This window comes from Cetorhinus maximus, unplaced genomic scaffold (assembly GCF_964194155.1).
Source record: "Cetorhinus maximus unplaced genomic scaffold, sCetMax3.hap1.1 HAP1_SCAFFOLD_174, whole genome shotgun sequence".
Taxonomy (NCBI): Eukaryota; Metazoa; Chordata; class Chondrichthyes; order Lamniformes; family Cetorhinidae; genus Cetorhinus; species Cetorhinus maximus.
In genome coordinates this window covers 717,501-731,989 of record NW_027596157.1, presented here as the reverse complement: position 1 = coordinate 731,989, position 14,489 = coordinate 717,501, and the positions used below count along the sequence as shown (strand labels likewise).

Sequence of the window (14,489 nt, the reverse complement as noted above, 5' to 3'; positions counted from 1 at the left end):
ACATTTTTGTTTTCCACACAGATGCTATGTTGGACCTGCCGAGTTTTTCCAGCATTTTCTGTTTTTGTTCTCAATGTACAAGTTGTGTTACCTTTCCTGACGGTGGAGAGGGTGTGGGGTGTGGCTAAGTGTACACACTGCGCATAGACATGGAGAATGTCCGTGGCTTTTGACTTTAACACTTTATTTTAAAATCTCAGGTGTACAGCTAAGGTTGAGAGAGCAGGAAACGCCTGCTTGTTCCTTTAAGAATGGAGAAGTTAATCGGGGGGGTGTTGATCATTGACACCACGCTTGAGTTTTTAAACCTTGTAGATTGGAGAGAAGCTCCCAGACAAACAGAGGGGCGAATGGAATAGGAGCCGGCTTCTGGCATCGCCGATTGCCACACAACAGCGAGGAAAGGGATTCAGAGAGAAGACTTGTCCGGCCTTACCTGCGTCAATGTAGCCTGGCACACCACCAATATCTCTCCAGCGAGCAACAGCAAAGAACGGAGTTCTCACTATTGAAAGCCAGTCCTCACCATGAAAATCTGCGAAGGAAGATTTCCGGTCTAACGGGCATCAGTTGTCGTCCTTGTAAATAATTAACGTTGGTTCTATAGGTTGAAACCATAGCAACACGGTCCGGGCTGCAGTTGGACTTTCTTAGCTGGGAGAAATCACAAGATCTTTAATTGGTTGCTTAGGTCTGTGGGAATTCAATATCATCTGTTGAAGCAACATTTATTTAAAAGGGCAAAGTCCCAGACTGACTGGGGCCAAGACTTGTTCCCAGATTCTGTTCCAATCCCATACCTCCCCGAGCCACTACTAGATGAATGCAGGGATGAGACACATTAGCTGTTTATGAGTTGATGCTGCAGAAATTGGGGCTCTCTCTCTCTCTCTCTTTATTCCGACACATAAAGGGCAAAGCTGTAATGAAGTGTTCAAAATAAAAGAGGGTAAATGGTGAGAAGCCATTACCACTGGTCAGGGGGTTGGTAATTGGAAGACTTCAAACCTGAATTCTTATCTCTAAATCTGCCTCTCATTTCCACTCAATATCACTTTCTAATCCACACAGGAATTCACTCCGGGTAACATTGCTTGCTCGTTTAAAAAATACATAGAAATGAGTAGTAACAATAGAAGAAAGAAATTTACCCCATCACAGAGTCTAACTTTAATTGATTATTTAAAAAAACTATTCTGATGTGTTAAAATAATCAGTCAGTGAATCCAGCCCTGTGTTCATATCCTTGTCCTTACATCAAACTCCTGTTAAAAGTTCTTACAGAAAAGGGGCACAAATGAGTTCAGTAACCAAAACAGAAAACACTGGCAAAACTCAGCAGGTCTGAGAGCATCTGTGGAGAGAAAAATAGAGTTAACATTTCAAGTCCATATGACTTCTTCATCTCTGAAGAAGAGTCATACGGACTCGAAACGTCAACTCTGTTTCCTCTCTCCACAGATGCTCTCAGACCTGCTGAGTTTTCCCAGCATTTTCTGTTTTGTTTCAGATTTCCAGCATCCGCAGTATTTTGCTTTTATCTTGTGAGTTCAGTGAGCAATTCAGTCTCAAACTAAGGTTGAAACCAGCTTCCAGGAGAAGCTGCACAGGAGGGAACTGCAGGAAGCAGGTTTCCCCAAAGAATAGAAGAAGAGGGGTCCTGAGAAGACCTTCTAGTCAAAGGGAACAAACAGGAATCTGGAAAAGGTCCTGTTAAGTGAAGTGAAGAGTGAGGAGCAAAGAAAGGCTCCAAGTTTAAAGGGAGAACCTGCAGGATGCAGATTTAGAGCAATATAGTCTTGCGAGAAGACAGTGAAGGAGACAACTGAAGGTCTGTAACTCTTTCCTATGGGCATGTGAAGCAGTGGTGTTCTGTTGGCACTGCTGAGTCCATGAGAGAGAATGCATGGAAGGAAGCTTGAATACACGTGGTGATCCAGGAGAGCTCAAAACCCTGGATGTGGACCCTTGCAGAGGGCATCTGAGAGAAAGCGTCAGTTTGGGAGAAGATTCCAAAGCAAGTTCTTCGAGAATGGAGATTGGAAACCCTCGTGTGAAAGATGAGTTCAGTAAGACTGGCTGATTCACGGTGTGACAGGTGTCTGGGGGAGGAGTTGAGGAGAGATCCATAGCATCTGTTTGGGTTGGCATCTGTCACTTGGTTTCAGAATGTGATGTGTCTGACTACAGGTCACCTATTGGTTTACATGGACTATGTATTTACTGTGAACATTAGAGTATAACATAGATTTGTTAACTTGTGTTAGCCTTATGAAATAAAAGCAAAATACTGCGAATGCTGGAAATCTGAAACAAAAATAAAAATAGCTGGAAAAACTCAGCAGGTCTGGCAGCATCTGCGGAGAGGAACACAGTTAATGTTTCAAGTCTGTATGACCCTTCAACAGAACTAAGTAAAAATAGAAAAGAGGTGAAATATAAGCTGGTTTAAGGGGGGGTGGGACAGGTAGAGCTGGATAGAGGGCCAGTGATAGGTGGAGATAACCAAAAGATGTCACAGACAAAAGGACAAAGAGGTGTTGAAAGTGGTGATATTATCTAAGGAATGTGCTAATTAAGGGTAGAAAGCAGGACAAGCAAGGTACAGATAGCCCTAGTGGGGGTGGGGTAAAGGGATGGGATCGAAATAGGCTGAAAGGTAGAGATAAAACAATGGATGGAAATACATTTAAAAATAATGGAAATAGGTGGGAAAAGAAAAATCTATATAAATTATTGGAAAAAAAGGGGGGGGATTGGAAAGGGGGTGGGGATCGAGAAGAGAGTTCATGATCTAAAATTGTTTATATTCAGTCCGGAAGGCTGTAAAGTGCCTAGTCGGAAGATGAGGTGCTGTTCCTCCAGTTTGCGTTGAGCTTCACTGGAACAATGCAGCAGGCCAAGGACGGACATGTGGGCATGAGAGCAGGGAGGAGTGTTGAAATGGCAAGCGACAGGGAGGTCTGGGTCATGCTTGCGGACAGACCGAAGGTGTTCTGCAAAGCGGTCACCCAGTCTGCGTTTGGTCTCTCCAATGTAGAGGAAACCGCATTGGGAGCAGTGAATGCAGTAGACTGAATTGAGGGAAGTGCAAGTGAAATGCTGCTTCACTTGAAGGGAGTGTTTGGGCCCTTGGACGGTGAGGAGAGGGGAAGTAAAGGGGCAGGTGTTGCACCTTCTGCGGTTGCATGGGAAGGTGCCGTGGGAGGGGGTTGAGATGTAGGGAGTGATGGAGGAGTGGACCAGGGTGTCACGGAGGGAATGATCCCTACAGAATGCTACCAGGGGGGGTGAAGGGAAGATGTGTTTGGAGGTGGCATCGTGCTGGAGTTGGTGGAAATGGCGGAGGATGATCCTTTCAATGCAGAGGCTGGTGGGGTGATAAGTGAGGACAAGGGGGACCCTATCATGTTTCTAGGAGGGAGAGGAAGGTGTGAGGGCGGATGCGCGGGAGATGGGCTGGACACAGTTGAGGGCCCTGTCAACGACCGTGGGTGGAAAACCTCAGTTAAGGAAGAAGGAAGACATGTCAGAGGAACTGTTTTTGAAAGTGGCATCATCAGAACAGATGCGACGGAGGCGAAGGAACTGAGAGAATGGGATGGAGTCCTTACAGGAAGCGGGGTGTGAGGAGCTGTAGTCGAGGTAGGGAGTCGGTAGGCTTGTAATGGATATTGGTGGACAGTCTATCACCAGAAATTGAGACAGAGAGGTCAAGGAAGGGAAGGGAAGTGTCAGAGATGGACCATGTGAAAATAATGGAGGGGTGGAAATTGGAAGCAAAATTAATAAATTTTTCCAGGTCCAGACGAGGACATGAAGCCACACCGAAGCAATCAGCGATGTACCGGAGAAAGAGTTGTGGAATGGGGCCGGAGTAGGACTGGAACAAGGAATGTTCCACATACCCCATAAAGAGATAGGCATAGCTGGGGCCCATGCGGGTACCCATAGCCACACCTTTTATTTGGAGGAAGTGAGAGGAGTTAAAGGAGAAATTGTTCAGTGTGAGAACAAGTTCAGCCAGACGGAGGAGAGTGGTGGTGGATGGGGATTGTTCGGGCCTCTGTTCGAGGAAGAAGCGGAGAGCCATCAGACCATCCCGGTGGGGGATGGAGGTGTACAGGGATTGGACGTCCATGGTGAAGAGGAGGTGGTTGGGGCCAGGGAACTGGAAATTGTTGATATGATGTAGGGTGTCAGAGGAACCACGGAAGTAGGTGGGAAGGGACTGTGACAAGGGGAGAGAGAACGGAGTCAAGATAGCGCGAAATGAGTTCCGTGGGGCAGGAACAGGCTGACACGATCAGTTTGCTGGGACAATCCTGTTTGTGGATTTTGGGTAGGAGGTAGAAGCGGGCCGACCGAGGTTGGGAGACTATGAGGTTGGAAGCTGTGGAAGGAAGATCTCCAGAGGAGATGAGGTCAGTAACAGTCCTGGAAACAATGGCTTGATGTTCAGTGGTGGGGTCATGGTCCAGGAAGAGGTAGGAGGAAGTGTCTGCGAGTTGACGCTCAGCCTCTGCGAGGTAGAGGTCAGTGCGCCAGAGAACAACAGCACCACCCTTGTCGGCAGGTTTGATGACAATGTTAGGGTTGGACCTGAGAGAACGGAGTGCAGCAAATTCAGAAAGAGACAGGTTAGAGTGGGTGAGAGAGCAGAGAAATTGAGACGACTAATGTCACGCCGACAATTCTCAGTGAAAAGATCGTTGGCCTGCTGCATTGCTCCAGTGAAGCTCAACGCAAACTGGAGGAACAGCACCTCATCTTCCGACTAGGCACTTTACAGCCTTCTGGACTGAATATTGTGTTCAATAATTTTAGATCATGAACTCTCTCCTCCAGCCCCACCCCCTTTCCGATCCCCCTTTTTTTTCCAATAATTTATATAGATTTTTCTTTTCCCACCTATTTCCATTATTTTTAAATGTATTTCCATCCATTGTTTTATCTCCACCTTTCAGCCTATTTCGATCCCTTTACCCCACCCCATCCCCACTAGGTCTATCTGTACCTTGCTTGTCCTGCTTTCTACCCTTAATTAGCACATTCCTTTAGATAATATCACCACCTTCAACACCTCTTTGTTCTTTTGTCTGTGACATCTTTTGGTTATCTCCACCTATCACTGGCCCTCTATCCAGCTCTACCTGTCCCACCCCCCTTAAACCAGCTTATATTTCACCTCTTTTCTATTTTTACTTCGTTCTGTTGAAGAGTCATACGGACTCGAAACGTTAACTGTGTTCCTCTCCGCAGATGCTGCCAGACCTGCTGAGTTTTTCCAGGTATTTTAATTCTTGTAAGGCTGTCTGGTCTGTGAGTTCAATCCGTCAGCCCTTTTTTGAACAAGGGTGTAATATTTGCAGTCTTTCAGTGAAATAATCTATCAGCAAGCACACCATCCACTCTGTTAATTACCTTATAGACCGAAAATACGAAAAGACTTCAGCATCTGAAGCTGGGACACAGGCCTTGAATGTTGTATCAATCCAAATTCATCACAGAGCAAAGTTTTATACCTTACCTCAGCTGCAGGTGGCGCCCTCTTCCAAACAATGTTACCATCAGAAACTCCCATCCAGCTGTCACCAGGTGTTTAGAGCTCACCAAGGAATTTCCCCGGGGTAGAGGGAGACTAAGGACAATGTGCACAATGGTGGACTTGGTGAGTGTGGTGGCTGTACTCTGATAAGTGCTTACAACCTGAACACTTCACCTCACAAATGGATAAATACCGAGTGAATCAAAAGCAAAATACTGGGGATGCTGGAAATCTGAACTAAACACAGAAAATGCTGGAAATATGTTCAGGTCTGGTGGCATATTTTTGGAGAAAGAAACAGAGTTAACATTTTAGGTCAACGACCTTTCATCAGAACTGGGAAAATGCTGAGTGAATTGTGATTTCGATCCCCTAGCCCCCAATATCTGAACCCGCCCCCCGGCCTCTAATCCCCCTCCCCCCCAGACCTCCAACCACCCCCTCCGCAGCCCCCCCACAACAACCCCCAGGCCTCCGACCCCACCCCCACCCTCCTGGATCTCCGTATCCCATCCCACCCCCAACTCCACCCTCACCCTCACCCACCCACCCCCCCAGACACCTCCACCATCCACCCGGACCTCTCCAACACTCTGGTTATTGATCCCTCCACCAAGGGCATCAACCAGGGAGCAGGCTATTCTAAGACCTGGTATTTTGCAATGAGATTGGATTAATTAATGGGCTCATAGTGAAGTCACCCCTAGGTAGCAACAACCATAATATGATTGAATTTTACATTCAGTTTAAGGGAGAGAAGAGTAGGCCCAAGACTAGTATTTTAAACTTAATTAACAATTAAGAGGGCATGAAAGCAGAGCTAGCTAAAGTGAACAAGCAAATTACATCAAGGGATAGGTCAATAGAGGTTCAGTGGCAGACATTTAAAGGGATATTTAGAATACACAGAATAGACACATTTCAACAGGAAAGAAAAATTCCAAGGGGAGCACCGAACATCCATGGTTAACTTAAAAAGTTAAAGTTAGCATCAAACTTATAGAAAAAAAGCTTATAATTGTGCAAGATTGGGTGGCAGGTCAGAAGGTTGGACAAAATATGAAAAACTTGTGTCTGTCTGTCTGTCTGTGTGACTGTGTGTGTGTGTGTGTGTGTGTGTGTGAGTGTGTATTTGTGTGTGTGCATGTGTGTGTGTTTGTGTGTTTCTGTTAAGTCCGTGTGTGTGTTTGTGTCTATGTGTGTCTGTGTGTCTGTGTGTGTATACATCTGTGTGTGTGTGTGTGTGAGAGAGAGAGAGTGTGTCTGTGTGTGTATGTCTGTGAGTGTGTGTGTGTTTATGTGTACATGTGAGTTTCAGTGTGTGTGTGTGTGTGTGTGCATGTGTGTGTGTTTTTCTATGTGTCTGTGTGAATGTGTGTGAATGTATGTTTGAGTGTGTGTCTGCATGTGTGTGTCTGTGCATGTGAGTGTGTGCCTGTGTGTGTGCATGTGTGTGTATCTGTGCATGTGTCTTTGAGTGTGCGTCTGTGTGTGAGAGAGAGTATGCCTGTGTGTGCACCTGTGTGTGTGTGAGAGAGAGTGTGCATCTGTGTATGTCTGTATGTGTGCCTGTGTGTGCACGTGTTTGCCTGTTTTGTGTGTGACAGTGTGTGTTTGAGCGTGCGGGTATGTCTGTGTGTGTGTGTGTGCCTGTGTGTCTGTGTGTGCGTGTCTGTGTGTGTGCCTGTGTGTGTTTGTACCTGTGTGTGTAAGTATGTGTATCTCGGCTCATCAAGTCTGCGCTGGTCAAACAAGTACCTAACTTTTCTAATCCCACTTTCCAGCACTAGGCCCATAGCCTTGTATGCCATGGCATCGCAAATGCACATCCAAATACTTCTTCAATGTTATGAGGGTTTCTGCCTCTACCACCCTTTCAGGCAGATTCCCAGCACCCTCTGGGTAAAAAAATTCTTCCTCACATCCCCTCTGAACCTTCTGCCCCTTACCTTAAATCTATGCCCCCTGGTTATTGATCCCTCCACCAAGGGGAAAAGTTCCTTCCTGTCTACCCTATCTATGTCCCTCATAATTTTATACACCTCAATCATGTCCCCCCTCAACCTCCTCTGCTCCAGGGAAAATAACCACAGTCTATCCAATCTCTCCTCATAACTAAAACTCTCCAGCCCAGGCAACATCCTGCTAAATCTCCTCATTTCATGTAGTCTACTTGGACTTCAGCAAGGCCTTTGATAAGGCCCCGCATGGGATTCTGATACCAAAGGTAAGAGCACATGGGATCCAAGGTAATTTGGCAAATTGGATCCAGAATTGGCTGAGTGGCAGGAAGCAGAGGGTGATGGTCGAGGGGTGTTTTTGTGACTGGATGCCTGTGTCCAGTGGGGTTCCACAGGGATCGGTGTTGGGCCCTTTGCTGTTTGTGGTATATATAAATGAATTAGACTTGAATGTAGGAGGATTGATCAGTAAGTTCGCAGATGACATGAAAATTGGTGGGGTGGTAAATAGTGAGGAGGGTAGCCTTAGATTACAGGAGGATATAGACGGGCTGGTCAGATGGGCTGATCAGTGGCAAATGGAATTTAATCCAGATAAGTGTGAGGTGATGCACTTGGGCAGGACAAACAAGGCACGGGAATACATTATGAATGGTAGGACCCTGGGAAGTACCGAGGATCAGGGAGACCTTGGTGTGCATGTCCACCGGTCCCTTAAGGTAGTGGGACAGGTAGATAAGATGGTTAAGAAGACATATGGAATACTTAACTTTAGTATCCGAGGCATAGAACATAAGAGCAGGGAGGTTATGCTGGAACTGTATAAAACACTGGTTAGGCCACAGCTAGAGTATTGTGTGCAGTTCTGGATTCCTCATCTTAGGAAGGATGTGATTGCACTAGAGAGAGTGCAGAGGAGATTTACCAGGATGTTGCCTGGGCTGGAGAGTTTTAGTTATGAGGAGAGATTGGATAGACTGGGGTCATTTTCCCTGGAGCAGAGGAGATTGAGGGGGGACATGATTGAGGTGTATAAAATTATGAGGGGCATAGATAGGATAGACAGGAAGGAGCTTTTCCCCTTGGTGGAGGGATCAATAACCCGGGGGCATAGATTTAAGGTAAGGGGCAGGAGGTTTAGAGGGGATGTGAGGAAGAATTTTTTCACCCAGAGGGTGGTGGGAATCTGGAACTCACTGCCTGAGAGGGTGGTAGAGGCAGAAACCCTCATAGCATTGAAGAAGTATTTGGATGTGTACTTGCAATGCCATGGCATACAAGGCTATGGGCCTAGTGCTGGAAAATGGGATTAGAATAGTTAGGTACTTGTTTGACTGGCGCAGACTCGATGGGCCGAAGGGCCTTTTTCTGTGCTGTAGACCTCTATGACTCTCTGACTCTAGGATGTTGGATTTATACTTTCTGACTCCGAAGTGAGAGTTCCGTCCACTGATCCATGGCTGATGGCAAGGTTACACTTAAAGGAAAATCTGGTTATAGAAACACGGATTAATTCCCATCCTGGGAACATCCACATCTTTGCTTACCAGACTCGCCTGTCGGAGCCTCAGGCGTAGTAGCTGAGGAATATCTCGCGGCTAAATTATACCTTTACCACCTCAGTCTCCGCCCTTTCCCCCATATTGTGGGCATCTGAAGGGTGAAAGGTGTTAAACCGTTGAGAGGGTTAAATGATTAATCCAATGATTAAATGGCCTATTGCCTGCAATCAATTTTCACTCTAGTTTTCATAGAAGCTTTTGTAGATTGAGGAGGAGGGAACTTTCACAGAGCCGAGAGTGTTCACTGAGGAATCCGCTCCAAGGGGAGAGGGAGAAGGAATATTCAGCACACTTAACTGGATAACTTTACTGGATGATCTGTGATGTTAAGAACAAAATAGAGTTAAGCCCTTTTTAATAATTCTCTTGTCCTCTGTAATGCTCAGTGTCTCCAGCCTCACTTGTGGAATTATCGGCTTTGCTTTCGCCTCCCCCGCTGTGTTTATCGCGGAATATCATCTATCACTTCAGGATCAACATCTGTCTGGGGAACATAAAGTATAAATTCACAGAAGCGCATCAAGGAATCTCACAGATAACAAGGGATCTCTTGTTTTCTGCAGGATCTGTGAATCGATCGGCGGCTAAAACGCTAAGAATGTTTTAGAAAGTGAAAACTGTGTTTATTTTTGGTATCACATTGTAACACCTGGTTTTCCTACGGTGTCGGACAGAGTGGAAGGGTCCTGTTGTTCGCTACCCCTGTCTAAATTTGGCTAGAAACTTGAATGGTGAGAAACTTGGCGAGTCTGGCCTTTCTAATGAGGGGGCTTTTTTGTCGGCCACTTGCTGTGAGTTTTACTCTGGCCAGAGCGGGACACGAGCTGACAACAAATGGAAACCAAACAGCGAACGGGTGGTGAACAAAACGTTTGTCAAAGTGATTCCTCAGAAGTGACCCGAAAGCACAAAAGTGTCCGAACGAACTCGTGAGGCTGACAGAATAAAGCCTCCGAAATTTTAATCTCTTTGGAAGGGATTCCTGCTTTAGGAAAATAGATAACCAGTCTCACAGCTAATCCGCACCCCCATGTAACTCACAGCCCTCGTCCCATTATTTACTTCTCATTTTCTGTGTGGTGACTTTATAAAGATGTGAAACTGATTCAGTCCAATTGCTGAATCGTGTCTCCCCGACCATCCTCCGTCCTGGTTATCACTGAACCGTTTGTAATCGATGCAGTTGTTGAAATATAAAATAATCTGACAGGTTGATGAGGTTCTGGTTTCATTCTGAAGCCGGAATGTTCCGATATCAACAATCCGCCTTACATTTGCGGTATATTCTGGGCAAGACCCAGGCAGATTAAACAATGTTTATAACCTTTTTTTAACAAAAAAATGAGCGATTGAAGTTGCTAACTAGAACCGCAGGGCATGTTTTAAGGGGAGTGTCAATGTCCATATTCCCTTGGGGAAACCTGAAACCTTCTTTCCTTCTGTTTTCAAAAGTGTCGCCTTGGCTAAAGAATCAGGTCAGTGAGAAATATTTCCACTCTCTGGTTCCCATTCCCAATGTGCGCTCCGCCCGGATTGGAAACCTGCGCTCAATGGAGTTTGGGGTGTTTTAATATGTTTAACACGTAAATCATCAAAATTAAAAAAAAGATTTCCAATTTTTCAGTTGCCCCTTTAAGAGTTAACTCATTGCTCCTTTTCAAACTCTGCCACTAACACAAAAAATTGGCGTGTTTTTAATTTTAGATTAAAACATTACCAATCCCTGACAACTCTGGCGACACTAGTGGAATTTTTGACCCTGTCACGTCTCTCTCTGACAATGAGTTGCCTCTTCTGGTTTATGTTTTTAACTATTTTCACATTCTGCCCCATCTTTATCTGCGGTCACCTATTCGGTTCTGTCACTCGCTGTCACACGAGAGGGATTTCTCTTATTCGGTCTGGGTCACTCACTCCTGACAGAACATGTTTGTTGGGAGGAGGCGGACAAAGGCACAAGTCACTGCCTGTCACTGGAGAGCTCAGAAGAAGCAGCCGATACCTGTAATAAACTGGTTTCAGATAGAGAACTGCTCAGGAAGCAGGTTCAATAGTAACTTTCTAAAGGGACTTGGCTAGGTACTTAAAAATGAGGGTTGTGGAGAAAAAACAGGCAGGTGAAAGCAATTGGATGTCTCTTTGAAAAGCCACAGAGGCATAAGGCCCAGATGGTCTCTGTCCGGGTTCTGTGAGTCCCTGATTCCAGGTGAATTGATTATTAAGAAGGTTTCTCTTTAACTTCCACCGGAAAGCGCTACACGGAATTGCGCCGCTGCTCTTGGTTAACCAGCCGCGTTATAATGTTTCATTCTCTCTGCCTATTTGTCAAGCAATAGCATTTTCTCATATTGTTCCTCCCAGATTCTCCTGTTCAAATGCTTCTTCGTTACACTCTCTATCTCTCCCTCTCTCCTTCTTTCTGTCTCTAGGCACAAAGACCTTTTGAAAAGCTATCCCCAAACTGTTGCCCCCCATTGACAGGTAACAAGTGTAAATCGCTGACAAGAAGCTCAAGACACTGAATTTGGGGAGGGAAGAAGGATGAAGCTTAATGGAAACGCATTATACACATAGTACAATAACAACCAGAACGGTTTAAATATAAATTAGGCCACATTTGGAGACTTTGTGCAATTTTGGGATCCCCATTCTAGAAGAGATATGAAAGCTATAGTGTATAGCATCAATTCCCCAGGATGATGCCAGGAATGAGATGAGACTGGTGGCATTAGGTCTGTTCCAAACCATAAGAAATGGTCCACCATGGCTGTCTCTGTTGTTCAGCAGGGGTGGTCAAAGCACAGAAGAGCAATTGTCATAGGGGACTCTATAGTCAGGGGCTCAGATAGGCGCTTCTGTGGTGGTGAAAGAGACATCAGGATGGTATGTTGCCTCCCTGGTGCCAGGGTCCAGGATGTCTCTGTTCGGGTACAGGACATTCTGAAGGGGGAGGGGGAACAGCCAGAGGTCGTGGTAACATTGGTACTAACGACATAGGCAGCAAGAGTGACGAGGTCCTGCAGTGGGAGTTCAGGGAGTTAGGCTGAAAGTTAAAAAACAGGACCTCTAGGGTTGTAATCTCAGGATTACTCCCTGGGCCATGTGCCAGTGAGGCTAGAAATAGGAAGATAGTGCAGCTGAACACATGGCTGAACAGATGGTGTAGGAGGGAGGGTTTCCGATATCTGGATCAGTGGGATCTCTTCCGGGGCAGGTGGGACCTGCACAAGAAGGACAGGTTGCATCTAAACTGGAGGGGCACCAATATCCTGGCTGCAAGGTTTGCTAGTGTCACTTGGGAGGGTTTAAACTAGTATGGCAGGGGGGTGGGAACCAGAGCCATAGGTCAGCAGGTGAAATAAAGGACTGGGAACCAGTGAATATGGCCAGTAGGACTAAGAGGAAGGGCAGGCAGGGGGAAATTACTGAACACAGTGGGACTGGGGGTCTGAAATGCATTTGTTTCAATGCGAGAAGTATAACAGGCAAGGCAGATGAGCTTAGAGCTTGGATTAGTACTTGGGACTATGGTGTTATTGCTATTACAGAGACTTGGTTGAAGGATGGACAGGATTGGCAGATAAACGTTCCAGGATTTAGATGTTTCAGGCAGAATAGAGAGGATGTAGAAGAGGTGGGGGAGTTGCACTGCTGGTTAAGGGACAAAGATGATCGATGATGGAAGGGCAGTGGATGTTATATACATGGATTTCAGTAAGGCCTTTGACAAGGTCCCTCATGGCAGGCTGGTACAGAAGGTAAAGTCGCACGGGATCAGAGGTGAGCTGGCAAGATGGATACAGAATTGGCTTGGTCATAGAAGACAGAGGGTAGCAGTGGAAGGGTGCTTTTCTGAATGGAGAGCTGTGACTAGTGGAGTTCCACAGGGAGCAGTGCTGGGACCTTTGCTGTTTGTAGTATACATAAATGATTTGGAGGAAAATGTAACTGGGCTAATTAGTAAGTTTGCAGACGACACTAAGGTTGGAGGAGTTGCAGATAGTGAAGAGGATTGTCAAAGGATACAATGGTATATAGATCAATTGGAGACATGGGCGGAGAAATGGCAGATGGAGTTTAATCCAGACAAATGCGAGGTAATGCATTTTGCAAGGTCTAATACAGGCAGGAATTACGCAGTAAATGGCAGAACCCTTAAGTGCATCGATGGACAGAGGGATCTGGGTGTACAGGTCCACAGGTCACTGAAAGTGGCAACGCAGGTGGATAAGGTAGTCAGGAAGGCATATGGCATGCTTGCCTTCATTAGCAGGGGTATTGAGTATAAAAGCTGGGAAGTCATGCTGCAGCTGTATAGAACCTTGGTTAGGCCACACTTGGAATATTGCGTGCAATTCTGGTCGCCACATTACCAGAAGGATATGGAAGCATTGGAGAGGGTGCAGAGGAGGTTTACCAGGATGCTGTCTGGTCTGGAGGTTATTAGCTATGAGGAGAGGTTGGAGAAACTCGGATTGTTCTCACTAGAGCGACGGAGATTGAGGGGCGACTTGATAGAAGTTTACAAAATTATGAGTGGCATGGACAGAGTAGATAGTCAGAAGTTTTTTCCCAGGGTGGATGATTCAATTACTAGGAGACATAGATTTAAGGTGAGAGGAGAAAACTTTAGAGGAGATGTGCGGGGCAAGTTTTTTACGCAGAGGGTAGTGAGTGTCTGGAATTGGCTGCCAGAGGAGGTGGTGGAAGCAGGTACGATAGTGGTGTTTAGGAGGCAGCTTGACAAATACATGAATAGGATGGGAGTAGAGGGATACGGACCCCGGAAGTGCAAAATGTTTTAGTTGACAGGCAATATGATCGGCGCAGGCTTGGAGGACCGAAGGGCCTGTTCCTGTGCTGTACTTTTCTTTGTTCTTTGTTCTTTGTTGGTTGAGGGCAGATTTAATACAGGTTATGAAAAACAGGATGGGTAGCGCAAGATTGTTTCCTGATTTTTGGTGTTAGTGATGAGGCTTCATGAATTTAAACACAGATTGGAGAAGAAATGCCCTTATGTAGTGTTATTGAAGCAGGACACGCTTTCCAATAGGACGTAAAGCTCATTCGATCTATATTTGAAGTAACTGAAGATACAGGTAATGGGATGAGAATGGGGATGTGGAATTGATACTTGCAGTAAAAAGTCACAGCAAATGCAGGAGACTGAATCATTCTGAAATGTAAATCTCTCTTGTTCTCTGTTGGGACTATGACTACTGGCTGCCCAACTCAACCTTTTCTCTGTTGAAGCAACAAGAGTTTGTGGCTATACTCGCTGAAATCCTGCCGCTTTTATAATTCCTCTAGCCTCTGAGCTCTTGCTGCTTTTATATTCTATTCTGATAGAGGATTCAGAGAGAATGCACGTGAGGAAAGGCTGGACAGAACATCTCGAATGTAAAATACAATGAGCAA

General features: G+C 45.8%; 2 protein-coding genes across 6 annotated transcripts in view; one reads left to right on the top strand and one right to left on the bottom strand.

Moving 5' to 3' along the window:
• The window catches only part of LOC144672966 (uncharacterized), a 572,457-nt gene that overhangs the window by 34,458 nt on the left and 523,510 nt on the right, over window positions 1–14,489 (bottom strand). Inside the window, exon 1 of one of the 4 annotated variants that reach the window (XR_013574224.1) lies at window positions 527–804. The exons of 1 other annotated variant lie outside the window; for it this stretch is intronic. The gene's annotated coding sequence lies outside the window, so the exon portion shown is untranslated. Of the gene's footprint in view, window positions 1–436; window positions 903–14,489 lie in introns of those variants that run through there. 2 more of the 4 variants (XR_013574222.1, XM_078534972.1) reach the window with 2 other exon arrangements.
• LOC144672965 (transcription factor HES-4-A-like) overlaps window positions 1–14,489 on the top strand; it is a 111,986-nt gene that overhangs the window by 37,630 nt on the left and 59,867 nt on the right. The window lies entirely within an intron of this gene.